Source organism: Aquarana catesbeiana, linkage group LG10 (assembly GCF_042186555.1).
Source record: "Aquarana catesbeiana isolate 2022-GZ linkage group LG10, ASM4218655v1, whole genome shotgun sequence".
NCBI classification, from domain to species: Eukaryota; Metazoa; Chordata; class Amphibia; order Anura; family Ranidae; genus Aquarana; species Aquarana catesbeiana.
This window is the reverse complement of record NC_133333.1, coordinates 67,710,663-67,738,653: the sequence shown is the minus strand read 5'-3', so window position 1 is coordinate 67,738,653 and position 27,991 is coordinate 67,710,663.

The window sequence follows — 27,991 nt, the reverse complement described above, 5'->3', positions numbered from 1 at the left end:
TCGCCTCAGATTGAGGCTTGGTTTCTTCCTTATGGAGTGCAGCGGTATTACTTCCTCTCTGTGTGATGGGAAGTGCATCACATATGAAAGTGAGGCTTGAGGAGCAGGCTGGCTGAAAGGGAGGCTTGGCTCGCGCTTTGACCAGTTCCTGGTAGATGGACTGATTCAGGGCACAGCTTACCGTTTTTTTGTACTTATTTTTCATTTTTAATCTCCTAATTTAGAAACATGAGATACATGGTTCTCTGCTTCATTAATTTGTTCTTAATATAACTATTCAATTAGTCATCCTATGACCCTGTAAACCGGAAGTGATTCTTACTTGTTGCACTTCCGGTTTGTAGATACTCCCAGTGGGGGTCATCTTCTGTTTATAGAGCAGTGAGGTGAGGGTGGTCCATACCCCAGATGAGGGCTCCTTAGCTGAAACATGTCGGGTGGACCCCTCACGATCGCCGCTATTTAATATTTGAGCTCTGTTTCGTTCTTCCAAAATAAACTACACGTTTGGCTTATGCTGGATTACCTATGAGAGAGGAAGCCGTGCGGACCCCCCTTTTCTTTCCACCATCTGTTGATGACATCTGACAAGACGCATTTCCCAGAACTAGTGGTTGTTATGCTTTTTTGACTTGTCTGGTGTATGCCATTTCAGGTCAATTTTTTCCGGTAAGCCTCCTCTACTCCTGGTGTTGGCCCCGGCACTGATGTACAATCTATGCACACTTGTGGTCTCCCTTCTGCCCACTCGCCAGATTTGGTGCGACTAAAATTCTGTGAATACCATCTGGCCATGCATCATCACGCCCTTTGAACTCTGTTGATGATTTCTTCACTATTTTTCTACACATTTTTTATGGACTTTTAAAGTTTCATGTTTTTTATGTTTGGTGTCTGGCTCATGGAACCAGCACGGGTTTCTACTAATCACTGGCACATCTGATGATTAAGTATTATTGTGTATTTACTTTATATGTGATTAACACTGATTAATTATTTGACACTATCCATTTTATGGTCATACATTTTTTGGTAGTATTCACCTATTTTTATATGTCTTTATTGTAATACACACGGCTGTGGATGTGATATATAGCGCCACACTTTTTGTTTCTTTTAATAGATAAGACTAGAATAGAAAAAACAATAGAACACTATATATAAAACATTTAGTTAAATAACAAACCAAAACTAAACTAAGCTAAACTAATTTTTTCATCCTGCACATGTCTAGTCTTGCCTAATCTATCTAACTTAAATCAAATGACACTGTCTGTATCTCTCTCTCTATCCCTCTATCTGAACGCCGGAACACACTACACAGGGCCGCCGTGTAGGCGTCCTTATATAGTGTGGGGCGTGTTCTAAACCCCCTGAGCCATAATTGACCAAAGCCACCCTGGCTTTGGACAATTACAGCTCTCTGTACAGACGGTGCTTTGATTGGCCAAGCATGCGGGTCATAGTGCATGCTTGGCCAATCATCAGCCAGCAATGCACTGCAATGCCGAAGTGAATTATGGGCCGTGACGCGCCACTCAAATTTGGCCCGAACGGCCCATATCGTTCGCAATTCGCCGAACGACCGAACAGACAATTTTCAAGTCGAACATGGGTTCGACTCGAACACGAAGCTCATCCCTACTATCCAGCGCCATTTTAGGAATAGGAGATCTGAGAGAAAGGGAAAATAAATAGATGGAAGGAAGGGGGAGGGAGGGACGGGAGAAAGAAGAAAAAAAAAGAGAGGAAAAGAAAAAAAGGGGGGAAAGGGAAGATATCTCTTCTCTTCTCCAGTAATTACCCTCAGGAAAGCACCTTCTTCTGGTCTTACCGGACCATGTAGGCGCAGACCTAACTGGGAGAGTGGTCTGAGATGTCCAAGCTGTGGGGGTCTCTACTTTTGCCCTCCAGCATAAATTAAAAATTAAAAAAAAGAATGTCTTTTACCAGTTTGACACAAAATTTCAATATTAACATCATCATTGTTGCCCTTGTTTCATTTATTCATTTATTTTATTTACATAGGGGAGGTAAAATTAGAAAAAAATGGAAGTTGTGGAGATAGGAGGAGGGGAAGAAAGAAAGAACTGGATTCAATAAAATATATAGCTTAACATATGAGGGTCAAAACACCTCTAAATAAAGACTTCTTCCACTTCCTCCATTTCTTCTTCTTTGGTCTATCAATGGGGGTTTTCCCATAACTTTATCTCTACTTGAAGACCCAACCTCTCTGCCCTATGTAAAAGAGAGCTTTTATAATAGAAAAAAATAGGGGGAGGTTTGTAGTTACCTACAACGACTCCCTTAATCTCTGTGTCATATTGTATTGTATCTTGTTTCGTGCTATAATATGGAGTGACTTTTTGTCTATGTGATATTCTCACCACCATATCCTACCCCCTGTCTTAGGGGGAAAACCTTGAATCTTTGAATTTTACTTTACTCATATAATCATAAATGGCATATAGTGATAAAAAAAGAAAAAAATAAATGAATAAAATTTTGTAATTCCTTGCCACCTTAAACCACTAAGTGAAATAGTCTTAATAAATTTAAATAATAATCTCACTCTATGGAAAATAAAATCCTTGTCCCCAATCTCACACACATGGGAGGAAAAAAAAACTACAACTAAAACACTCACAGCAATCCTAATACCTCCCCTCCCCCCATTTCCAATCCCACTTTTGTTGTGTTTGAGTACTTGTGGGTCTCACAATCAGAGGAGAAAAAGGCAAGTAGTACCTTCAGTAAATAACCCACATTGTCACTGAAATCAACAACTTTACTACAAAAAATGTTTTTGAGCATTCAAAGAAGAAGCCATACATTGTTGATTATCAATCTTTTTAATCAAAGCACAATCACGTGTGCGTTTATAAAAGGGTTTTTGAACAAACCAACATGTTTGTTGTATACAATTTTTTAAGGTCACATTAAGTAGAAATTGCCTTTTAAGGTAAAACAGGCATGTTTAAAACCATAAAAAAATACACAACTCTAAAACTTACAAAGCTCAACTTTTATAAAGTGAAGGCAATATCAGACATGAGTATTTACAAACTGTGTTTAATATTGCGTTCAGCAGATTGGGTGATGTCACCCCTGTAAAAGCCATATTTAGAAGATGCACACAAATTGCCTAATGTCAACATGTGCTAGCTGCTATCATGGGGGATCAATGGACATGTTTTGTGGGTGCAACCCCTTCCTCTCAGCTACTTTATTATTGAGGAAGCGTACATTGATCTCTCGTGATGGCAGATAGCACATGTTGACACACTGTGTGCATCTTCTAAATTTGGCTTTTAACATACGTGAAAAAATTTTGTCACAAAAAACAGAAGAAATTTAGGGATTTCTGGGTGTTTTAGATTCTCCCTAAAACATCAATGATGTTCTTCATTTTGTTTTGAACATCGTTGATGTTTTGCTTTATGTTTTCTAAATCTCTATTACATCCCATTATCTCCCTAATGAGGATCTGAGCACTTTCACCGGTGAAATGACATTCCTCTTCCACAACATCCCGATCACCTACAAAAAAGCAAAGCACACCATGTATTATAAATATGCAGGCATCCATCTCTTACCTGAGGCTGTGGCCGCAGACACTCACCTGTTGTGGTGACAATTTCTACAACGTCTCCCTCCTCCTCCTCTGGTTGGGTTTGGGGGATTTCCCCTTCTTCCTGAGGTGGGGGGTCCCTGGTATCCTCTGATGAGTGGTGTCCTTCAAGTCTTTTCTCCCCTATGTGAACAAAAATAGGTATACATAGCACACTGATATTTGATGACAGAAATAGGAATATGAAACATTGCTTGGAAGTGGGGTACAATTGTCTGTTTTGGCAGAGTTCCAAGCTGAAGAAATGTTTTTGTCCTTTGTAAAGCTTGAATACTTACCTGTTTTGTGCAAGCTTCACAGATGGAGACACCCCTATATTATCCACTGGAGCACCTGTGTGGGCCCCCTAATAAAAAGGGTGTTCTTTAGTCCCACACTAGTGCTCCAGCGTCCAGATGTGTAAACAGCTGCTGAGTGTCCTCTCCTTACACAGAATCTAGTTAGTATTTCATTCTAGTTACAAACCCATCTAGACAACAAACTTTTCTTAATAGAAGTAGGCCCGAAAAAACGTATTGAACTGCATCTGGCCAAAACATTGTATTTTAGTGGCTGAATGGACAATATTTCCTACGAACGATTAATGTGCCCATGAACATGAAAGTTGCCATTTCAAAATGTACAACAGTAAAGAAAAGCACATGGAGCAGCACGAACATCATAAAAAGAAAGAATAGGAACAAAGAACAACTACTTAATTTTTTGCAGCACTCTCCTGATCCTTCTATACTGATCGTGCCCCCCTAATTTGAGGTCCGACCACCATTTCCTCAGTTGATCCTTGGATCGCCGTACCCCAAAATTACTGTGCAGACTCTTCATAACTTAAGCCATGATCTTGGCCTTTCTGACATTTGGGTTGGGGTAAGGTCCATACTTTCCGTCATAGTCGGCCCTCTTCAATATGTCCACCATCTCCACATCTCTACCAAGGCCATATTTGATGCCTTAAATCTCCTATGGATCGTGACGTTTCTGGCTTCGGGCTTTCCTCCTCCTCCTCGTTGTTGCTATTATCACGCACCTGTTGTCTCTCTGCCATGTGCTCTCTCCCACTGCGCCGAAAGAGAAGGGGCAGGGAATAGACTAGAAAGAATGTCAGGGGTGGGCGGAGTTTCACGCATGCGCAGTGTATATAAAGCGTAAAACGCGTGCGTCGTACGTACGATCTGTGAGTGGAGGAAGGAATATCGGAAGCACCGATCGTGATAACGAAGTTACAAGTTTAACTTGGGCCTATACTGAGAGTTTAGCCTGACATTAGGGTTTGTCTTGTGTTGTGTCTTGCAGAGAAAATGGATAGCTTCAATGATCACAACTTCCTCCCGCTGTTCATAGACAAGTACAGGGAGCTGCCCTGTCTGTGGCAGGTCAAACACCCGCATTATAATCATAAACAAAAGAGGCAGGCAGCGCTGGAGAAACTGCTGGAGTTGGTGAAGCTGGTGGTCCCCACGGCAACCATCCCCTATTTAAAGGCCAAAATTGGTGGCCTGAGGAGCACATATCTTAGGGAGCGCAAGAAGTTCCAGGATCCCCAGAGATCCGGAGCTGCAGCAGATGACATTTATGATCCCAGGCTGTGGTACTATGAGAGACTGCGATTTCTGTCAGACCAGACTGAAGTCAGGGAATCCCTCTCAACCCTTCCTTCCACTCTTCCTTCCACCCTATCTTCCACCCCAGCTGAGGTTTCCAATGTCCAACCTGGGACTTCCAGCCAGGAAGAAGTGGAGGAGCCCAGCTTGAGCCAGGTATAGCATTGTTCTACAGATTTCTTGGCAAAACATAAATGATGCTTACTAAATTTTATTATTGATCACTAATTGCTGATTTAATAAAGGCATTTACATATCAATAGACAGTAGTGGGCAAAAATAATTGGGGCAAGAATGAAAAATGCTGGGCTCAATATAATAGTCTTTTCTTTTTATTAACATTCAATTTGCAAAAGTCATGAGATGAAAATTGTGTGTGATTGACGAAGAAAAAACTAAAACTATGTCCCTTTTTCATACACAGGAAGACCTCAGCCAGGAGGAGGCAGGGGTTAGTGGCAGCCAGGAGGTGGCCGGGGTAAGTGGCAGCCAGGAGGTGGCAGGGCCCAGTAGGAGCCTCACACAATCACAGGTTCCTCCCCTCCGCCTTCCAAACAAAAGACCCTGGAAGGGGAGTGAGGTGGAGGAGTCAGCACTCAGGCTGATTCACGAGGCTTCTGCGTCCCTCAGAGCCACCCCCACTCGTGAAGAGGCCTTTGTCTCCATGGCTGCCACAAAACTACAGGACATGCAGGAGGGCCAACGCCTCAACAGGGGTGACCCCCACAGCTTTGGCCACTGTAACCCCTTTATACTACTCCTTGACATACAGCCAGTACTCCCTCCAAGGGCAAATTGACCCAGTTCTTCTGGCCGGTATCTGTGGCGTATGATCTTTGGGAAAGAGCATCAGCGTCTCGATTTACTACTCCTGGCCGATATTTCAAACTGAACCAGAATTCTGACAGAGCGGCCAACCACCGATGTCCAGTGGCATCCAGTTTGGCAGTGGACAGCAAGTAAGTCAATGGGTTATTATCCATCTTCACCATGAACGTGGATCCATACAGATAATCTCATAGCTTGTCCACCACAACCCACTTGAGGGCCAGAAACTCCAATTTGTGTACCAGATAATTCTTCTCAGAGGGAGTAAGACTGCGACTCACATAGGCCACCGGGCGAAGTTATCCTTCCGATTCTTAATATAACACTCCCCCTAGGCCATCTTGAGTAGCATCCACATGTAATTCATAAGCTTTAGAGGGATCAGCATAGGCCAACACAGGCACATCAATAAGGCTCCCTTTCAAATGTTCAAAGGCTCTTTCACACATCACTGTCCATTGCTCTTGAATAGACTCACGTGGCTTCCTTGGGCCTCCAATGTGGGCCTTCTGCAGGTCATCACCCATCTGCTTCTGCAATAACTCAATCAGAGGTTTGGCAATCTGTGAAAAGTTCTTCACAAATCTTCTCTAGTAGGAGCAGAAACCCAAAAACGACCTCAACTCAGTGACGTGCTGGGGCAGGGCCAGGAGCTAACAGCCTCCAACTTCTGAGGGTCAGTAGCTACTCCCTCGGCTGAGACCACATGTCCAAGATAGGTGACTGAAGTCTGATAGAATTGACACTTTTCTAACGACAACTTCAGCCCTTCGTTGTGTAATCATTGGAAAACATTCTCCAATCGAGCTTTGTGCTCCTCCAACGTTTTGCAAAAAGATCATCTAGATACACCAGCACCTCTATCAGGTCAGTCTCTAAAAGGTGGCAGGGGCCCCTGTTAGCCCCTGTGGCATTCGGTCTAATTCATAGAATCCTAGAGGACTGATAAATGCTCTCTTCTCCCGCTGCATGGGTATATGATAATATGCATTCTTCAGATCCAGGACACTGAACCATTTGGTTCCTGATAAGCATTGCAAAGCCTCCTCAATGCGAGGGGTTGTGTATTGATCTGGAATAGTCCTCCCATTTATGGATTTTAAGGGGAACCCCGCGCCAAAATAAAAAAAAATGGCGTGGGGTCCCCCCAAAAATCCATACCAGACCCTTATCCGAGCACACAACCTGGCAGGCTGCAGGAAAAGAGGGGGGATGAGAGAGAACCCCCCTCCTGAACCGTACCAGGCCACATGCCCTCAACATTTGGAGGGTGCTTTGGGGTAGCCCCTCAAAGCACCTTGTCCCCATGTTGATGAGGAGAAGGGCCTCATCCCCACAACCCTTGGCCGGTGGTTGTGGGGGTCTGCGGGTGGGGGGGCTTATCGGAATCTGGAAGCCCCTTTAACAAGGGAACCCCAGATCCCCCCTCTGTGTGAAATGGTAATGGGGTACAAAAGTACCCCTGCCATTTCACAAAAAAAGTGTCAAAAATGTTAAAAATGACAAGAGACAGTTTTTGACAATTCCTTTATTTAAAGTCTTCTTCTTTCCATCTTCTTTCTTCTATCTGCTTTCTTCTATCTTCCTTTGATTTCTTCCTCCATCTTCTTCTTCCTCCGTTCCTCTGCTTCTTGCTCCAGTGTTCTCGTCCGGCATCTTTCTCCACGGCGGTGACCCCACCCTCCTCTGACGTCACAGGGAGTGCCACAGGGAAGTCCCCGTCAAGTCCCCGTGCGTCAGAGGGGGACGGGGTCACTGGGTGGCCCCACCCTCTGTTATTTAGGAAGTGTCAGAAGACGAGAAGCGTCACACAGCGGGAGCTCTATGCATTATGATAGATTAATGTTTGTACAGGATGTATTTACTACGCAGCTGTTTGTCATGTGACAACAGGATTCACTATATAAATAGACACCTTTGGCACCTGACTCCATTACCCTTTGATAAAGTGGGAAGAGCCAGGTGTCATCACTTCCGGTCGCGGCTGAGTACTCTGCTGTTTGCTGGATTATCTGATTTTAAACTGTAAGTTACTCTTTGTTTTAATAAAACTCTTGTGGGAAATACTACATGATGGAGCCACACTCTTTTATTTCATGTCCTCACCGCATTGGTGCCTGGAGTCATCCCCAAAAATCCGCTATTGTTGGAACAATCGGGACAATCCTTGGAAATCGATCGTTGTGCTGGGATCTGCTGTTTTCCACACTGAAGGCTTGACTCGACCCATAGGGGTCTCCATCTGAGGTGAGAGGCTGTGGGAATCATGTGGCGCACCACGGATATTATATATGTGATTGGAGGAATTTGACATAGATCGAAAGTTGTTTTTGCACAATTTTTTTTTTGCACACGGATTTAATTCATGAACTTATATATGTGAACTTATTCATATTAGTGTTTATCACTTGTTACACTTTGTTTTTTGAATTTCACCTTTCACACTTCAGGAGAACAGTGGATTTATTCAGAAATGTTTATGTTTCTTTTTTTTATGTATGTCATTATATCATTAGACTAGGATTGTCATATGTATTTTTTCACTTGATGCACCTTATATACACACTGGATGTTATTTTAGATTGCTGTTTGGAATCTGTGGCATTGGTGCACTTTATCAGTGATCTAGAGAAGAGTAGATTTTTTGTTTTTTGCTTTTTTAATTTTCACTTGCACTTGTCTATTCGGTTCTACACGCTTACTTGTCAGGTGTGTGAGCGGTTGTATTTAGTATTTATATACATATTTATTCATTTTTGCACTTTAGTTAGCGCCACATACTTCTCCTGCAACACTCGCTGAAATGCTTGCCACAATTGAGGATGTATCTTCCCTACGGGGGCACCCTCCAAAGCCAAAGGCATGAGTAGTCTCCTGACAAGATTGGTGTTGGTGCCTATCGGCAAGGAATGGCGGCCTGCCCCAGGAGGTCGGGGACAGACAACAGCCAGAGTGTCAAAAGTCTCTGGCCTTCCAGCCAAGGAAGTATCGAAGGTTATCTTGATGGATATATAACCGTCATAAGGGCACTTTTGTGTTCCTATACCCCAGATCTCTAACTCTTCAAGTTTACACAAGGGAATGTGCCTCAAGTACTTGTGATAGAAATCCTGATACAACAACGTCACCTGAGCTCCGGTATCCAGTAAGACTTGTGTATAGATGCCCTCTACTTGTATCGAGACTGGCCCTACCAGGTCCTTCGGCAGACTACCAGCTGGTGACTCTATAGTTTGGGCCCTAATCAGCCTCTTTGGAGGCAGTGCAGTCTGTTTAACAACTCGCTCAGAAGGGTGTGCATTGATTTCTCGTGACCGTCTTCCCTTCCCTTTGGGCCTTGTTTTTTTTTTTTAGCAGGCAAGGGAGGGGTGGCAAAAGGAAATTTGTTCCATTTTCTTCTTGGATGCTTTCTTAACTCTGGAGCGCAGTTTTCCCACGGGACTCTCAACTAGCTCTTTCACTGAGGTCCCCTGAAGTTTCCCCCTGGCTTTTGGAAGAGCAACTTCTGTAAGGCTTTCAAAACTTCTGTGAGCAATTGTGGGCTGATTCCAGCTTTGGGGCCCGGAAGTGTCCAACTTATCAACATCCATAACACTTCTTTTCTCGCACTCTGGAAAACTTTGGCCCTCCTTGGTGAGATCCTTGTTCCTGGACCTTGGCTTGGGTCCCCATTACTCGCATAAAAGCATGGTACATCTGAGTTTGAGCTGAGCTACCTGAGCCAGTGGGTCCAAGTTCGCTCATTAGCTTATTAGTATCAGGGATGGCCAGCCCAGCCGGTTCTGATTCAGTTCTATGGTCCTCATCGTAAAAACCAGCGTCTACATGGACATTTCGGCCAATTACTTTCTCCCTATGAACAGCAGTAGTGCTCAAATCTCTCGCTCCTTGACTCTTTTCTTCCAATAGAGCTTCCTCTTCTCGTACTTCTCTTATCAATTCAGGATACGTAGGTACCACCTTGGTTCTTTTCAGTAATAACTTCCAGACAATGGGGTGGTTTGGCCAGGCCCCTTGCAAAACCCGGTCCAAACAAGCTTGATCAACGTCCTTAGGATTGATACCCCTTTTAAAGATAATCTGGTGTAACATTCTGTCTACTAGGGAGATGTACCCAGAAAGGCTCTCCCCTTTTGTTGATGAGTGTTATTAAATTTGTACATCAGGTCTGCAGTTGTTTCGACTCCTCCTAATACAGCGTACAAAGCATCTATGTAGTCCAGGTTCTCTTTCCCATTCTCAAATTGTGGATTACATCAGCCGCAGGGCCTCGAAGGCTCTTACTGAGCTGCTGTAGTTTCACGGCTTCTGTAACACTCTATTCCTCCATGGCTTGAATGTCCTGACTCATCCAGGTCTCAAACTCATCTTCTCCAAAAAATCTGAGTCTCCGGTAGCTCTGGTTTGCATTTCCAGATCCATTCTTTACTAAGCTCTCAACTAGCCGGCTCATATCAGTGTAGAAAGAACTGGGAGGGGCACTGGCTCCATGAGGGTCTGTGCCAACCGATCCTGAGCTCTTAAATTGAGCCCTCGATAGTGGCTGCCTCTCAAAAGGCTCTCCCCCCACTTTCAGTGAGATCACCCAAGATCACCCAAGCTACCTCTTCTTCCTGAAAGCACACAGGTATTTCTTCCTGCCATTCCAACAGTACCCGGACTTGGTCCAGGTCGTGTTGAGCTTCCATATCCACAATGTAGGACCTTTGTCCTGGTGCCAAGGCTCTCACCCACTGTTACAGAAGCTTCCTCCCACACGGATCGTGGCTCTTGTCTAGGTTGACTAGGGCAGGCTGCAGAATATATCCTGGATGAGCCCCCAAATGTAGAACGGTACCCTTGAGGACTGCTTGGATTTACCTGCTCATCTGCATCGCCATGACCCTGTGAACCTTCCAATCCACCTGACACTCTTTCACAAGCACCTTTAAATAACATGTCACACAAGTCAATATATTTGTATTATCTTAGTTTTTACTGAAATAAGCAAAGTATTATTAATTCACAAAAGGGAAGGACAATAGATCAACCAAGTTCTGGATAACAGCCCAGACTCAGCAGAAAAATGTCCCCAAAGACAGATTAAGAACAGTTTAACAGTGGGAGAATACAATACACACGTATGTACAATGAGATACCACCTGAAGCATGGTCTGTAGGACAATAAAGTGTTAAATGTTTAATGCAGTTGATTACACTCTAAAGGGGAACCTGGGCCGGCCTATTCAACCTTTGAATCCTAATGAGAGATCAGACAGAATAAAGACAGTATAGGGCCCTTTAAATAGTAGCAGCAATGTCAGGAGTCCAGGCCTGATAGTCTTAACCGGCAGTTGGAGCTCATTAGATTATATCCAATAAGGCATTAACAGATTGACTGGCTTAAATAGGCTAATGGTACTCCTTGAAATGGTTGTAGGTAAAGGTGTCTATGTACAGTGTTCAAATAGAATTGCAGTAAAGTGTTCCCAAGGTAAAGGTGTCTGTACACAGTGTTCAAATAAAGTGACCAGAGAAAGATTTCAGAAGCTGGGCAATGACGAGGAAACATACCTTATTATGATTATAGTCCACCGTTGCTACATACTATTTGGTAAAAATGACTCTTCAATATCAAATACCAATAAAGTAAATCCATTATGGATTATTACCAAATATACTAAACAACATGAGCAAATTAAATAAATAGTGGCCAAACACTGGCTACAAATAGATGCTACTTTGAACCCCTTTATATCCGAACATCCATCTATTACCTATCGTAGAACTAAATCTATAAAGGACCATAATGAATTTACTGGTGAGTTTAGAAATGACCCATGTAAACACCCAGGGACCTACAAATGCAGGGGTTGTTTGTATTGCCAATATATGAACACCGACACAAATTTTAGACTTCCCAATGGCAGAACATATAGACCTCTCCATTTTGCTAATTGCAAAACAATTGGAGTGGTCTATCTGCTGTCATGTCCCTGCGGTTGTTTCTACAAAGGGAAAACTAAACTGGAGTTTCATAATAGAATATACAAACATGTATTGAGCATGAAAACAAGTGACCTGGACCTTCCAATGGGGAGCCTTGTTAGGGATGTCCATCAGGGCAAATTTCCCAGAATCAAATTTTTAGTGTTGGACCGTTTTCATCCAAATGCCAGGGGGGGGTGATTGGAATAAAACACTCCTCCAGCGAGAAACACGCTGGATAGTGACCTTGAAGGCCACCACCCCCTGGACTGAATGACATGGTCAGTTATTGTCCCTTTTTAGAAGGGTTTGCATCAGGGGGCTGCGAGAAGTAAAGAACACTCACAAATTAGGGGCAAATACAATAGACGCCAAGGTTATAGAGTATTTCACAAAGTGAGTACACCCCTCACCTTTTTGTAAATATTTTATTATATCTTTTCATGTGACAACACTGAAGAAATGACACTTTGCTACAATGTAAAGTACTGAGTGTACAGCTTGTATAACAGTGTAAATGTGCTGTCCCCTCAAAATAATTCAACACACAGCCATTAACCACTTCAGCACCGGACCATTTGGCTGCCTAAAGACCAGAGGACTTTTTACAATTTGGCACTGTGCTGCTTTAACTGGTAATTGCGCGGTCATGCAATGTTGTACCCAAACGAAATTTGCGTCCTTTTTTTCCCACAAATAGAGCTTTCTTTTGATGGTATTTGATTGCCTCTGCAATTTTTATTTTTTGCGATATAAACAGAAAAACACCAAAAATTTTGAAGAAAAATTATATTTTCTACTTTTTGTTATAAGAAAAATCCAATAAACTCTATTTTAGTCATACATTTAGGCCAAAATGTATTCAGCCACATGTCTTTGGTAAAAAAAAAATGTCAATAAGCATATATTTATTGGTTTGCGCAAAAGTTATAGCGTCTACAAACTAGGGTACATTTTCTGGAATTTACACAGCTTTTAGTTTATGACTGCCTATCTCATTTCTTGAGGTGCTAAAATGACAGGGTAGTACAAAGCCCCCCAAATGACCCCATTTAGAAAAGTAGACACCCCAAGGAAATTGCTGAGAGGCATGTTGAGCCCATTGAATATTTAAATTTTTTGTCCCAAGTGATTGAATAATGACAAAAACAATGGAATTGCACCCCAAAATACATTTTGCTGCTTCTCCTGAGTATGGGGATATCACATGTGTGGGACTTTTTCAGGATTTCTAAGGGTGTAAATTTTATATTTCACTCCTCACTACCTATCACAGTTTTGAAGGCCATAAAATGCCAAGATGGCACAACCCCCTCCCCCAAATGACCCAATTTTGGAAAGTAGACACCCCAAGCTATTTTCTGAGAGGCATGTTGCGTCCATGGAATATTTTATATTTTGCCACAAGTTGCGAGAAAATGACAAACTTTTTTTGCACAAAGTTGTCACTAAATGATATATTGCTCAAACATGCCATGGGCATATGTAGAATTACACCCCAAAATACATTCTGCTGCTTCTCCTGAGTACGAGGATACCACATGTGCAGGACTTTTTGGGAGCCTAGCTGCTTAAGGGGCCCCGAAAACAGATCACCGCCCAGGATTTCTAACGCCGCGTACACACGATCGTAATTCTCGTCGGAAAAGCCTTGGATTGTTTTTCCGACAGGATTCCGCTCAATTTGTCTTGCATACACGCGGTCACACCAAATTCCGACCTCCAAGAACACGGTGACGTACAAAGGGACTAGAAAAGGGAAGTTCAATACCAAGTGCGCCACCCTTTGGGCTCCTTCTGCTAATCTCGTGTTTATCTCGTGTTAGTAGAAGTTTGGTGAGAGACGATTCACACTTTTCAGACTGCTTTTCCGATCGTTGCTGCTCTTCAGTTTGTGCTTGTGGGATGGTATCTGTTCTTCAGTACGTGTAGTCAGTTCGCATTTGTTTGCCAGTACGTGCTATTTATAGTACCGTATTTGATTCACAGTGTGTTCTTGTCCGCTCGTTTCTGATTTTCAGCTCATTTTTTCAGGCCTTGCTGTTTTTCAGTGCTTTCTGTTTAGTTCATTCTGACCAGCCGACCGTTTTGAAGCCATGTTGCGGGTATGTCCTTGTCATAGAGTTCGTGCTGTGCGGGGGCTTGGTGTTGGGGTTCTTACTGTGACCCAAGCCCAGTCCATGAACAGGGTGGGGAGGAGTTCATGGACGAAGAATTGGTTGCTCCAGCATGACCAATTCTCTCACATGCCTTTTGTTGCGGGAGATCCAGGAGAATAACCCTGATGATTTCAGGAATTATCTCCAGATGACGGACCCCATTTTTCACTGCTTGTACCCCTTATATTAGCAGGCAGGACACCTGCATGCGGCAAGCCATCACTCCCGAACAAAGTCTAGTCACCATGTTGCAGTACTTGGGGACTGGGAGAAGTCTGCAGGACCTCAAGTTCTCAACAGGCATCTCCCCCCAGGCTTTGGGGATCATTATTCCAGAGACCTGATCTGCCATAATTCAGGTCCTGCAGAAGGTCTATATTAGGGTAAGTTTTCTCCTTTAACATCACATTCCATGTATTTAATGTTTGCTAATGTATTGTATTTCTTTCATCATTCCCTAATTACCATGATTGTAATATGCTGGGAATGTCCCATTTGTGCCCATGCATGCTGGCAGTTTTTAAACTTCCTTTTTTGTCCTTCATACATATTTGCCTTCAATAACCTCCCCAGCATGCTATCTTGGGCCCATATCCACCTAGCCTAGACACTTAACAATGTATTTTGTCAGCTCCATAGTAGTGCTTTACCCCAAACACCCCCTAAAATGTGTACAAATGTTATTTGTGTCCTTAAATTCAGGCAGTGTGCCAGAGGCTTTTTTTTGGGATCCCAAAATCATTTTGAACCCTCCCTCCCCCCAACCGCTAAATCAACCCATACCAATCCTCTATCTGCTGACTTTGCCAAACCCATACATACTGTACCTACCTCTTTTGTGTTCATATTTATGGATGAATTCACCAAAGCATGTAATGCAAGGGCCTGCCTGAATACTTTCAAATGGTACTGTTTAAAGTTTGGTTCTCCTATTATCTTGCTAGTTAATTGCAAAATGTAAAAATGTGCTTCAATTTGTACAGTGTGTATTCGTATTTTTGTATTATGACACTTCTTACCTGTCCAGTGGGCTGCCAATAGTGTAAGTAAGGAGGGGCTGCCCAAAGTAACACACATTATTTATGCATTCAGCTCTCAATGAAGTGGAGAGGGTTACCTGTCCAAAACATCCCCCCCAAAAAAATTTTTACACTGGGCCATCAGAGGGGGTGAGGAATCTGCTAAGTAGACCTTATATTTTTGCCTTTAAATACTCCTTCAAAAAATGTTATACTGGTGTTGGCCAAGAATGTTTGTGTCTAATCTGCTTGCAATGTTTATGTGCAAAATTACTCATTTATATGTTTTTGTTTGACTCCACAGTTTCCTTCAACGCCACAGGAATGGCAGACTGTGGCATCCCACTTTGCCGACCGTTGGGTCTTTCCCAACTGTGGAGGGGCAATTGATGGGAAACGCATACACATCGTACCACCACCCCATTCGGGGTCATACTATTATAACTATAAGGGGTTTCATAGTATTGTGTTGATGGCGGTGGTGTCGGCGACATATGAGTTTCTGTATGTGGACGTGGGGAGGAATGGCCGGATGTTGGATGGTGGAGTCTTTGCCCGGACCGAGTTCTTTCGACGTCTCCAGAGTGGTGGCTTGGGATTGCCACCTGCGGAAGATAACGTTGAGGGACTGCCATTTGTGTTCGTCGAAGATGAGGCATTCTGTCTGGGTGATCACGTGATGAGGCCATTCCCCCAGAAGACCCTCACCCCGGAGAAGAGGGTTTTTAATTACCAGCTGGCCAGAGGAGTCGTGGAGAATGCGTTTGGCATAATAGCCAGCCAGTTCCGCCTATTTTTAACTGCCATAAATATGGTAGAGTACAAACTAAACCACATTGTGTTATCTTGCTGCATACTACACAACTTTTTAAAACAAAATAATCCAAGATATGTTGCCTCAGTTGGGCCTGAGGCCGGACTAAAGGAAACACTGATGGCCCTGGAAGCGGGCTGTCCTGGCTTCCCCCCCCCCCAAGCGCCCGTGAAGTGCGGGGAAAATATGTTGAATATTTTACGGGTAGGGGGGCTATTGCCTTGGCAGCCAATTTGGAATAAATTTTCTATTTTATCAGATAAAATCTCGATTTTCGTTTACGGCTTGTGTTTTTTTTTTTTTTGCTGTCTCCTAGGTTCTCCTAGTGCACTTGTGGTGCCACATGGTTTATCCATTATTAAATAACACCCATTGTCACTGTAAACACAAACTTAATACAAAAACTGGTATTGATCATTGAAATAAGAAGCCGCACATTGTTGAGTATAAAACCTTTTACTCCATGCACATGTTTGTTGTAAAACTTAAAAAAAAAAAAATATGGGTTTCTTAAAGTTTTTTACCTTGATTTTTTTTTAGGGTACATAAACAGGCATGTTTCAAAACATAACATACACAACTTATGAACTTACAAAGTTCAACATTGAAAACCTGAAGGCAATATCAGACATTATAGTGTCCAAAATGTGTTGATATTGCCTTCATCAGATGGGGTGATGTCACCCCTGTAAAAGCCAAATTTTGAAGATGCACACAAATTGGAAGTCAAACTGGGGATTTTCCTCCTGATCCCATACCTAATGTCAACATGTGCTATCTCCCATCATGGGGGATCAATGGACGTGCTTTGGGGGTGCAACCACTTCCGTACACCTACTTGAGTTGCGAGGAAGGGGTTGCAGCCACAAAAACGCGTACATTGATATCCCCTGATGGCAGATAGCACATGTTGACACACTGTGTGCATCTTCAAAATTTAGCTTTTAAAATGCATAAAAAAATGTTAAAAACAAAAAAAAGGTGGCATTTTTGGGGTATTTATATTCTTCCTAGTACATCAATCATGTTCTTCAGTTTTAGTTCAATCTCATGTGTTTTTTGCTTTATAAAGTCTAAATCCTGACTACAATTCATGATGTCCTGGATAAGCCTTTGGGCACTGTCACTGGTAAAATGAGGAGCTTGTTCTTCAACAACATGCACATCACCTAAAAGAAAAAATACACAGCATGTATTATAAATATGCAGGCTTACATCTATTACCTGAATCTGTGGTGTCAGACACTCACCTGTTGTGGTCACAATTTCCACTACCTCTCCTTCCTCTACATGCTCAGCTTGTGGTGTTTCCTGGTCCCCTTCTTCAGGAGAGGGTGGGGGGGGGGTTCCTGGAGTCCTCAGACGTCCTGAGTCTTTTCTCCCCTATGAGAATGAAACAAAAGGTATACTTACCACACAGATATTTGAGGCCAGAAATAGTAATATGAAGCATTGCTTGGAAGTGGGGTACAATTGTCTGTTTTGAGTTCAAAGCTGAAGACATGATTTATTCCCTTAACCAAGCTGGAATACTTCCTTTTTTGGACAAGTTTCACACATGGAGACACCCCAAGTATCCTCTGGAGCACCTGTGTGGGACACACTAAAAAGTTGGTTCTTGTGTCCCACACTAGTGCTCCTGAGTCCAGATGTGTAAACAGCTACTGAGTGTCCACTCCTTGCATTACACTGAATCAAGTTTGCAATTCCTTCTAGTTTCAAACACATCTAGACAACAATGTCCTAAACTTCTTTTAATACAAATTATCATGACCAAATGTAGTTAACCCTGTATCTGGCAAAAACGTTGTATTTAGTTGGCAAACTAACGATGTTTACTACGACTGATTACTGTGCCCATGAACATGAAAGTCACCATTTTAAACTCTCCAATAGTCAAGAAAAGCACATGGAGCAGCATGCAAGTAATAATAAAAATTGTAACACAAGATAACTACTTACTTTTTAGAAGCACTTTCTTCAACCTTCTATACTGATCCTGCTCCCTCAGTTTCAAGTCTGACCAGCGTTTCCTCAGTTGCTCCTTGGATCGTTGTACCCCAAAATTCCTGTGCAGACTCTTCACAACTTTAGTCATGATCTTGGCCTTTCTCTGATTATGGTTGGTGTACGGTCCATACTTTCCATCATAGTCGGCCCTCTTCAATATGTCGACCATCTCCACCATCTCTACAAAGGCCATATTTGAGGCCTTAAATCTCCTTCTCCTGGATGGGGACGTTTCTTCCTCCGGGCTTTCCTCCTCGTTACTGCTATTATCACGCACCTGCCATGTCGTCTCTCACTGCACGACGAAAGAGAAGGGGCGGGGAAAATTCTAGAAAGAACTTCAGGGGTGGGCGACGCATGCGGAGTTTCACGCATGCACAGTTTATATAAAGCTAACACGCGTGTGTTGTACCTACGTTCTGTGTGCGGAGGAAGGAGGAATGGAAGCGATGAACATAATAATGAAGGTAACATTTTAACTTGGAACAAGAGTGGCCTATAATGATTCTAGATTGAGGCCCATATTGGGATAAGATTAGGAGAGTTTAGCCTGATATTAGTGTTTTAGTTTTTTGCTTGGTCTTGCAACAAAAATGAAACAATTTAAAGACCTGGAATTCATGGGTCAGTTCATTGATAAATACAGGGATATGCGCAATTTGTGGGAGGTGAAAAACCCCTTATATAGAAATAAAACAGCTAGGAAGGCATCGCTGGAGAAACTGCTGGAATTTGTTAAGACGCAGGTCCCCGACGCAAACATTGACTTTGTGGACAGGAAAATTGGTAGCTTGAGAAGCACGTATAGGAAGAAGCTTCAGAAGGTCCATAAGTCCATGAGGTCAGGAGCAGCAGCAGAGGATGTGTATGTACCCAGTCTGTGGTACTATAAGAAGATGCGGTTTCTGGAAGACCAAATGGAAGCCAGGGAATCACTTTCGACTCTTCCTGTCCCCCTTCCATCCAGCCTTCCCTCAACCCTTCCCTCAACCCCACCTAGGCTTCCTAGGACCAACCTGGGCATTCCATCCTGGAAGAAATTGAGGAGCCCAGCTGGAGCCAGGTATAGTATTTTTAAACATATTTTTTGTGGGAAAATTATTGCTGTTAAACTAGATGTTATTATTGCTAAGAAATGAATGATTTACCAAAAAGTGTTTGACATATCAATAGACAGTAGGGGCCAAAAATGATTGGTACAAGAATGAAAAATGCTGGGCTCAGAATTATATTCTTTTCTATTTATTAACATTCAATTTGCAACAGTCATGAGTTGAAAATTGTGTGATTGATGAACCAAAAACTAAAACTAAAGCTAAAAAATGTCCCTTTTTCATACACAGGAAGACCTCAGCCAGGAGAAGGCTCTTGAATGTGGCACACAGGAGGAGGCGGGGGAAGTGTCAGCCAGGAGGAGGGGGTTAGTGTCAGCCAGGAGGTGGCCGGGCCCAGCCTCACCCAATCCCAGGTCCCTCCCCTCCGCCTTCCACCCAAAAGGCCCAGGAAGGGGAGGAACGTGGAGGAGGCAGCACTTGTCCTCATTAAGGAGGTTAATGAGGCCCTGAAAGCCCCCCTCGATGCTGGAGAGGCCTATGGCTACTATATAGCCTCAACTTTGCACAAAATGGAGGAGGGCCAACGCCTCAACTGTGAAAAAATTTTTTGAGGCCATTCACAAGGGGTTGAGGGGGCAAATGACCGATGATGTCCACTTATGTACGCTCGCCCATCCTCCTCCTCCTCCTCCTGCCACAAGTCCACCTCCAGAGCCACAGCCTGCAGGAAAAGCTGCAGGGAAGGCTCCAGGGCAGCGTGGAGGGAAGGCTGCAAGGAAGACAAGAAAGCTGATGACCTGGCTTCAGTCTGGTCTGACAGAAGACGCAGGCTGTGGTATATGTCATCTGCTGCCGTTCCTGATCTCTGGGAGTCCTGGACAAGATTGTGCTCGCTATTATATGGACTTCTCAGGCTACCAATTTTAATTTAAGAAGAGTTGATGTCTGCCCTGGGGTACAAAGGCTTCACAAATTCCAGCAGTTTCTCCAGTGTTGCCTTCCTCTTTAATTTGTTATTATGAGCCAGAATAAATGGAGATTTTTTTTATATAAAAATACTTGCCTATGTGTTTTTCTTCAAATAGGACAGTTTTTTTGTGAGTAGGCAGGTACATTTCAAAAATACAATGTCTAATTAACAAGGGACGCCAAGCAACCTCCTTGAGGTTTACAAATACAGATAATAATGTTGTTGTGGAAACGTGACATACAAAATAAAAATAAATATGGCGATCACTATAAAATAATTTAAACTAAAAAAAAACAACAGGAGATCCTGATTAAAAAAATAAAATAAAAATGACTATAAAAAATAATTCTAAACATTATTATGGAGATCTGGCTTTAAAAACAAAAAAGTTAACTCAGACCAGCCCAGGGATGTCATCTGCCGCCTGCATTATTTCGAAGGTAAAAACGCTATCATGGTAAAGATGCGAGTCTTACCTAACATTGACTTTGACGGGGCTACCATCACCATCTATCCAGACCTTTCCAAAGATACTTTGGACCGCCGTAGAGCCCTAAAACCGCTACTGGACAATCTAAGATCTGACGGGGTTACATACCGATGGGGCTTCCCTGCCTGCCTGATTGCTACAAAAAATGGACGTTCCCATACACTGAGATTTCCTGAGGATCTTCCAACTTTCTTACAGGACCTACATCTCCCACCCATGGAACTCCCAGGCTGGCAGGACTCAATTCCAAAATTTTCGTGTCCCATGGACTCTATCTGGAAGAAGACCCCCTTAAAGAGGAGTCGTGCTTCGCTCCCGGGCTCTGCACAAAAACATGACTGAAACACTTATCTTTTCACCCATGTTTTTGCTAATAATGTGAACCACCTCTCCCTTACAAAAGGTTCTCTTTTTTGCGGATTCCAGCACTGACCGCTGTGTTTGTTTTTTCTCTCTCTTTTTTTCTAACTGTATCTGTATACATAAGACTTGAGCGGACTCAACAGTAAGCTGACCAATGTCTGTTTCTTGTTTTTTGGTCTTTTTTTTTTTTTTCTATTTTAGGTCCTTTCTTTTTCTAAGTTTTGTCGATTGTTCACATATTTCAAATTGGTCTACATTTGCGATTATTATAAAGTTGCATATTGTTTCTATTGACCCTGGTTTCACTTACATGGGTTTCTATATTTTCAACTGGAACTCATTGTTCTTTTATTATTGGCAGGTTGTTAATTTGTTTTCCTCCTACAGGCCGTGCGCTGTCGGGGCGCACTCCCCTCACCACCTCCCCCGCACAGCATAACTCCACCCCCACTTCCCTCTGGGGATGGCGAATGTGAACGGCCCTGAAGTTGTCCTATTTAATCCTTGTTTAAGGATTAGGATGGCCTTTCGCTCTCTCTTTCCCCAATGGGACCACTGCAGTTTTCTGCGTGATATTTTTTCACTTCCCACAAGTTCCTTGGATTACGTATGTACTCTCTGTATATATCTGTCCCTCTTTTCTTCTCATCTCTGCCTCTATTTCTTTTCTCTTTCTCCCTTCTCCCCCTTTACCCCTCCTTGCTGGTATGCCTGGCAATACAAAATGAAGGCCTTCATTTTATTTTTAAATGGCTATGGTAAAGGTTGTATCCTATAATGTTAGGGGTCTTAATGTTGCTGCTAAATGACATCAATTATATTGTGAACTAAAACAAGCCACGTGTTCCATTGCTTTTCTTCAAGAAACGCACTTAACCCACACGACACCTGTCAGACTAACCTCACCTAACTTTCCGCAGTGGTACTATAGCCTATCGGACACCAATAAGACCAAGGGGGTAGCCATTGGTTTTTGCAGAAGTGTGTCTTTTAGGCTATCTGATATGCTTGCGGATGACTATGGTCGCTTTCTTCTTCTCAAGGGATTCATTGGAAATGTTCAATGCACGCTTGCAAATATCTATTGCCCGAATCATAACCAACCTGCCTTCCTATCTCAAATACTGACTAAATTGTCACATTTTGCTAAAGGTCTTACTATTCTAGCGGGAGACATAAACATGCCGTTAGACCCCATCATTGATACATCACAAAGCCGCTCTAATATCTCTTTTAAACGACTGAAATTTGTGAAAAAACGGCTTATTGATCATCAATTGATGGACGTCTGGCGCCTTCTTCATCCCAAGGAGAAGGATTTCTCACACTATTCCTCAACGCACCAATCATACTCCAGAATAGACAATATATTCTTAGACCATTTTCATCTCCCTCTCCTACACTCTGCCCACATTGGCATTGCATCAATCCCAGACCATGCACCTGTGTCGATGACATTGACCATGCCCTCTTTGCCCCGACGTACCACCAACTGGAGGCTCAATGACTCCCTTCTCACCAACGAAGTAGAGGTCTCTTTGTTGGCTTCTCATTTATCGCAGTACTTTAGGGAAAATAAATCCTCTGATACCTCTCCTTCTATCGTTTGGGAAGCTCATAAGGCTACAATTGGAGGCCAGCTCATTGAGCTTGGTGCGCGGATAAAGAGAGAGCATGGTCAACAAATTAACCAGGTTTTACAACAGATAGAGGTTCTAGATAAGCAGCATAAACTTTCTTTACATAATGAACACCTTCAATCCCTCACACTTAAACGTGAGGAATTGAAGTCCCTCCTTAACCTAGACACCAAACGAAAGTTCCAACGTCTGTCACAGAAATTTTACGAATGGGGGAACAAACCAAGTAGATTGTTGTCTAGGTCACTAAAGACTAAACAGTCGCAATCGTTTATCTCTAAAATTAAGCTTTCGTCAGGTGCATTGGCCCATGCAACTCCAGATATCGCTAAAGCCTTTAGAGACTACTACGCAGACCTATATAATATCAAAAACGACATGTCCTCTCTTCCTCAGAAGGAGAGACGGAACCGCATGCTCTCCTACTTGAGAAAGGCAAACCTTCCTAAATTGCCCACATCTGTCCTTAAAGAACTAGAGGAAGACTTCACGGTTGAGGAATTCCAGGCGGCATTGAAGTCTTCCCCCACTGGTAAAGCCCCTGGTCCTGACGGGTTCACGATTCTATATTATAAAACATTTAGTGACATCCTCCTTCCCCGTCTCTCTGAATATGCAAACTCTATCTCTAATTCATCGGGTTTACGCCCAGAATCCCTTTCGACTCATATTTATTATTATTATTATTATTATACAGGATTTATATAGCGCCAACAGTTTACGTAGCGCTTTACAACTTGAGGGTAGACAGTGCAAATACAATACAATTTGATACAGTAGGAATCAGAGGGCCCTGCTCCTTAGAGCTTACAATCTAAGAGGGAAGGTCAAGAGATACAAGAGGTAATAACTGTGGGTGATGTGCTGATTGAGAAGATAAGTGTACAGGTGTTAGGTGGGGGCCAGATAGGCTTCTCTGAAGAGATGAGTTTTCAGGGATCGTCTGAAAGTGGATAAAGTAGGAGAAAATCGGACGGATTGGGGTAGAGCATTCCAGAGGATGGGGGAGGCTCTGGAGAAGTCCTGAAGGCGAGCATGGGATGAGGTGACAAGGGAGTTTGAGAGCAGGAGGTCTTGGGAGGAGCGAAGAGAACGATTAGGTTGGTATTTTGTGACTAGGTTAGAGATGTAGCTGGGGGCCAGGTTGTGGATGGCTTTGTAAGTTATAGTTAGTATCTTGAATTTAATTCGGTGACTGAGTGGCAGCCAATGGAGGGATTGGCAGAGGGGTGTAGCAGACGCTGAGCGGTTTGTGTGGTGGATGAGCCTGGCAGCAGCGTTCATGATGGACTGAAGTGGGGATAGCCTATTTAGAGGTAAACCAATGAGGAGGGAGTTGCAGTAGTCAAGGCGGGAGATGACCAGGGAGTGGATTAGAAGCTTTGTGGTGTCATTGGTTAGGAAGGGGCGTATCTTGGAGATGTTGCGAAGACTGAGGCAGCAAGCTTTGGATAGTGATAGAATGTGGGGTCGAAAGGTTAGTTCAGAGTCCAGGATTACACCTAGGACCTTGGCGTGGGGAGATGGGTTGATAGTTGAGCCGTTGATCTTGACAGGGAGATCGGGGGAAGTGGCGCCTGAGGGAGGAAATATCATGAGCTCGGTTTTTGATAGGTTGAGTTTGAGAAAGTGATGTGACATCCAGGCTGATATGTCTGCTAGTAAGTTGGTAATGCGTGAGGAGACAGATGGAGAGAGCTGGGGGGTGGAGAGATAGATTTGGGTGTCATCAGCGTAGAGATGATATTTAAAGCCGTGGGAGGCAATCAACTGACCCAAGGAGGTGGTGTAGATTGAGAAAAGGAGAGGTCCAAGAACAGAACCTTGGGGGACCCCAACAGAAAAAGGAAGAGGAGAGGAGGAAGTAGAGTTGTGACACTGAAGGAGCGGTGGGATAGGTAGGATGAGAACCAGCGAAGAGCGCAGTCACGGAGACCAAAGGAGTGGAGTTTTTTGAGGAGGAGGGGGTGGTCCACTGTGTCAAAGACAGCAGAGAGATCCAGGAGAAGTAGTACAGAATAGTGTCCATTGGCTTTAGCCATTAGTAGGTCATTTGAGAGTTTAAGGAGAGCAGTTTCCGTGGAATGATGAGGGCGAAAACCGGACTGAAGGGGATCAAGAAGTTTATTCATGGTCAGATGGTCGCTTAGTCAGTTGTAGACCAGTCTTTCAAGAAGTTTGGAGGAGAAGGAGAGTAAGGAGATGGGACGTAAGTTGTTGAGATTGGTGGGATCCAGTGAGGGCTTTTTTAGAATGGGGGTGAGTAGCGCATGTTTTAGAGAGTTTGGGAAGATGCCACAAGAGAGGGAGAGGTTGAAAATGTGAGTTAGAGAGCGTAGAATCGAGTCAGATGGTGAGCGTAACATTTGCGAGGGAACAGGATCCAGGGGGCAAGTGGTTAGATGAGTGCTAGATAAAAGTTTAGCAACCTCAGTAATAGTAGCAGGGTTGAATGAGGGAAGTAATGATTGTGTCTGTGGACATGGGGTGTTGCATGGGGGAGGTTTTTGCGCATTGGCGATCTCCTCATGAATTGTGTCAATCTTAGTTTTGAAGTGATTGGCAATCTCCTGGGCAGTGAGTGAGTTGGTGGGTGGAGGCAGTGGAGGACAGAGTAGAGTGTTGAAGGTAGAGAAGAGTTGACGTGGACTGGATGAGAAGGTGTTAATGAGTGTGATAAAGTAGGTCTGTTTGGCAGTGTGAAGGCAGGAGTAGTATTGTAGGAGGGCAGATTTATATTGTGTGAAGTCTTCCTGGGTCTTAGTCTTATGCCACAGGCGCTCAAGAGCGCGGCTACGTTTTCTGAGACTTCTGGTGTCGTCTGTTTGCCAGGGTTGTAGCAGTCGGGGCCTAATTCTGCGTGTAGTGAGGGGGGCCAGCTTGTCTAGGGAGGAAGACAGTGAGCTGTTGTAGATGAAAGTAGCTAGGTTGGGGCAGGACCGGGGGGAGATTTTGTCATAGAGGTGATCAGTAGCAGAGTAGAGAAGAGAAGGGTTGAGGTGGCGAAGGTTTCTACGTGTAACTGTTAGGCGGTTGGAGGGAGGAGAGGTGGAAGACAAGGAGAGAGCAAAACTAATAAGGTGGTGATCAGAGAGTGGGAGAGGATTGTTGGAAAGGTTGCACGGAGTGCACAGATAGGAGAAGGCAAGGTCAAGGGTGTTGCCATTGGAGTGGGTAGGAGCCTGTATCCATTGCTTCAGGTCAAGCGATGAGGTTAGACTGAGAAGTTTAGAAGTAATAGTAGTGTTAGTGTTGACAGGGATGTTGAAGTCCCCAAGAATAATTGTGGGGATTTCAGAAGAGAGAAAGTAGGGTAGCCAGGCAGAGAAGTCATCAAGAAAGGCTGATACTGGTCCAGGGGGCCGGTAGATGACAGCAAGTCTTAGAGAAATGGGAGAGAAAAGACGAATGCAGTGTGCCTCAAAAGTGGAGAGTGTCAGAGAGGGAGGTGGGTGAAGAACCTGATAGGTGCTGCATGGGGCTAGAAGGATTCCCACTCCTCCTCCCTTCCGTCCACTTGGTCTGGGGGAGTGAGTCCAGAGAAGGCCCCCATGGGAGAGGGAAGCAGGAGAAATAGTATCCGATTCATGAAGCCAGGTTTCAGTAATGGCAAGTAGGTTAAAGGAATTTGTGATGAAGAGGTCGTGGAGGGCGGTGAGTTTGTTGCAGACAGAACGTGCATTCCACAGGGCACAGGAAAAGGGGGGGCTGGTTATGGAAAGAGGAATAGAGACCAAGTTCTGTGGGTTGCGGCTCCTGACAGAGGGTGTAGGGGGATGGGAGCGATGGGCAAAGACAGATGATGGTGGCCCAGGGTTTGGGGATATGTCACCAGTGATTAGGAGAAGCAGGAGGGTGAGGGAGGTAATGTGGGACTGTGATTTATGTGAAGGGGCATGTCTCAGAGTACTGGAGGTTTTATCAGTGTATGGATGTAGAATGAGCGAGAGTTGGTAAGAGCAGTAGTAGGGAGAAGACAGAAGGCAGGGTGATATGTATAAGCAGGGGGGTGGAGAGGGGGGGTGAAGGTAAGAGAGTTTGAGGAGAGAGGAGAGGAGTGTCAGAAGCAGTGGTAGAGAGTGCATGTTACAGAGTGGAAGGAGAGCTTAATAGAGAGACAGGGTCACCTGCAGTCTGTTAGCTGATTTCCAGTGCAGATTGCTGTATTTGTTTGCTTCATGCAATCGCTGAAGTGCAGAGAATGAAGTGCATATCACTTGTAGAAAGAATCACTTAGAGATAGAAGCCTTAAGGATAGAAGCCCCATGCAATGTGTTCCCCGAGCAATGTGCTCACCCCTTAAGGATGCTCAAATATGTACTGTTATAAGGGTGGGGTTGAAGTTCGTTAATTAATCATGAGTGACTATAAGAGTGCCTAGCAATCAAAGTGGACTTTTTGCTTCAAAAGTCAGAATAGCAAGAGGCCAAGATAAGATCAACACATAAAACTTAGGTAAGACAGTCCAGATCAACAAATAATGTCATGGTTGTTCGCACAGGGCAACAGATAGAGAAGGCCACATACCAGAGACACACACACACAGAGACAGCAGGCAGATCCCAATTTCAGTTAACGGTGGAAGATGTGGATGAGCTGACACATACCAGAGACACACACACACAGAGACAGCAGGCAGATCCCAATTTCAGTTAACAGTGGAAGATGTGAATGAGCTGACACATACCAGAGACACACACACACAGAGACAGCAGGCAGATCCCAATTTCAGTTAACGGTGGAAGATGTGGATGAGCTGACACATACCAGAGACACACACACACAGAGACAGCAGGCAGATCCCAATTTCAGTTAACGGTGGAAGATGTGGATGAGCTGACACATACCAGAGTCATTCCATATCACAGTCATTCCCAAACCAGACAAAGACCCTACCCTTTGTAATAGTTTTAGACCAATATCGTTAATAAACGTTGACATTAAGTTATTCGCAAAAGTAATGGCAAACCGATTACTTCCCCTTATACCAAATTGGATATCAGCGGATCAAACAGGTTTCATACCCACTAGAGAAACAAAAGATAATTCCCTTCGGGCAATATCCCTAATTCAGTATGTTCGGCGGCACTCCCAGCCCACCCTACTCCTCTCCACTGATGCAGAAAAAGCTTTTGATAGGGTGGACTGGGAGTACCTTAAGTTGACCTTACGCCACTTCGGTATGGGTCCAAAACGGAAAATTGTATACTCACCTTTCCGTAATTTTCCTTTCCTGTCGCATCTCAAGGCAGCATACACCTATGGGTTGTGGCTCCGCCCCCGCAACCTGATAGGACCGCGTAGCTATTAAAGTCTGAGAGAGCCCCTGCCCCAGCATTCTCCGTGTATATATACCTCACCTCAGATGGGTGGGCATTTGTATGCTGCCATGAGATGCGACAGGAAAGGAAAATTACGGAAAGGTGAGTATACAATTTTCCGTT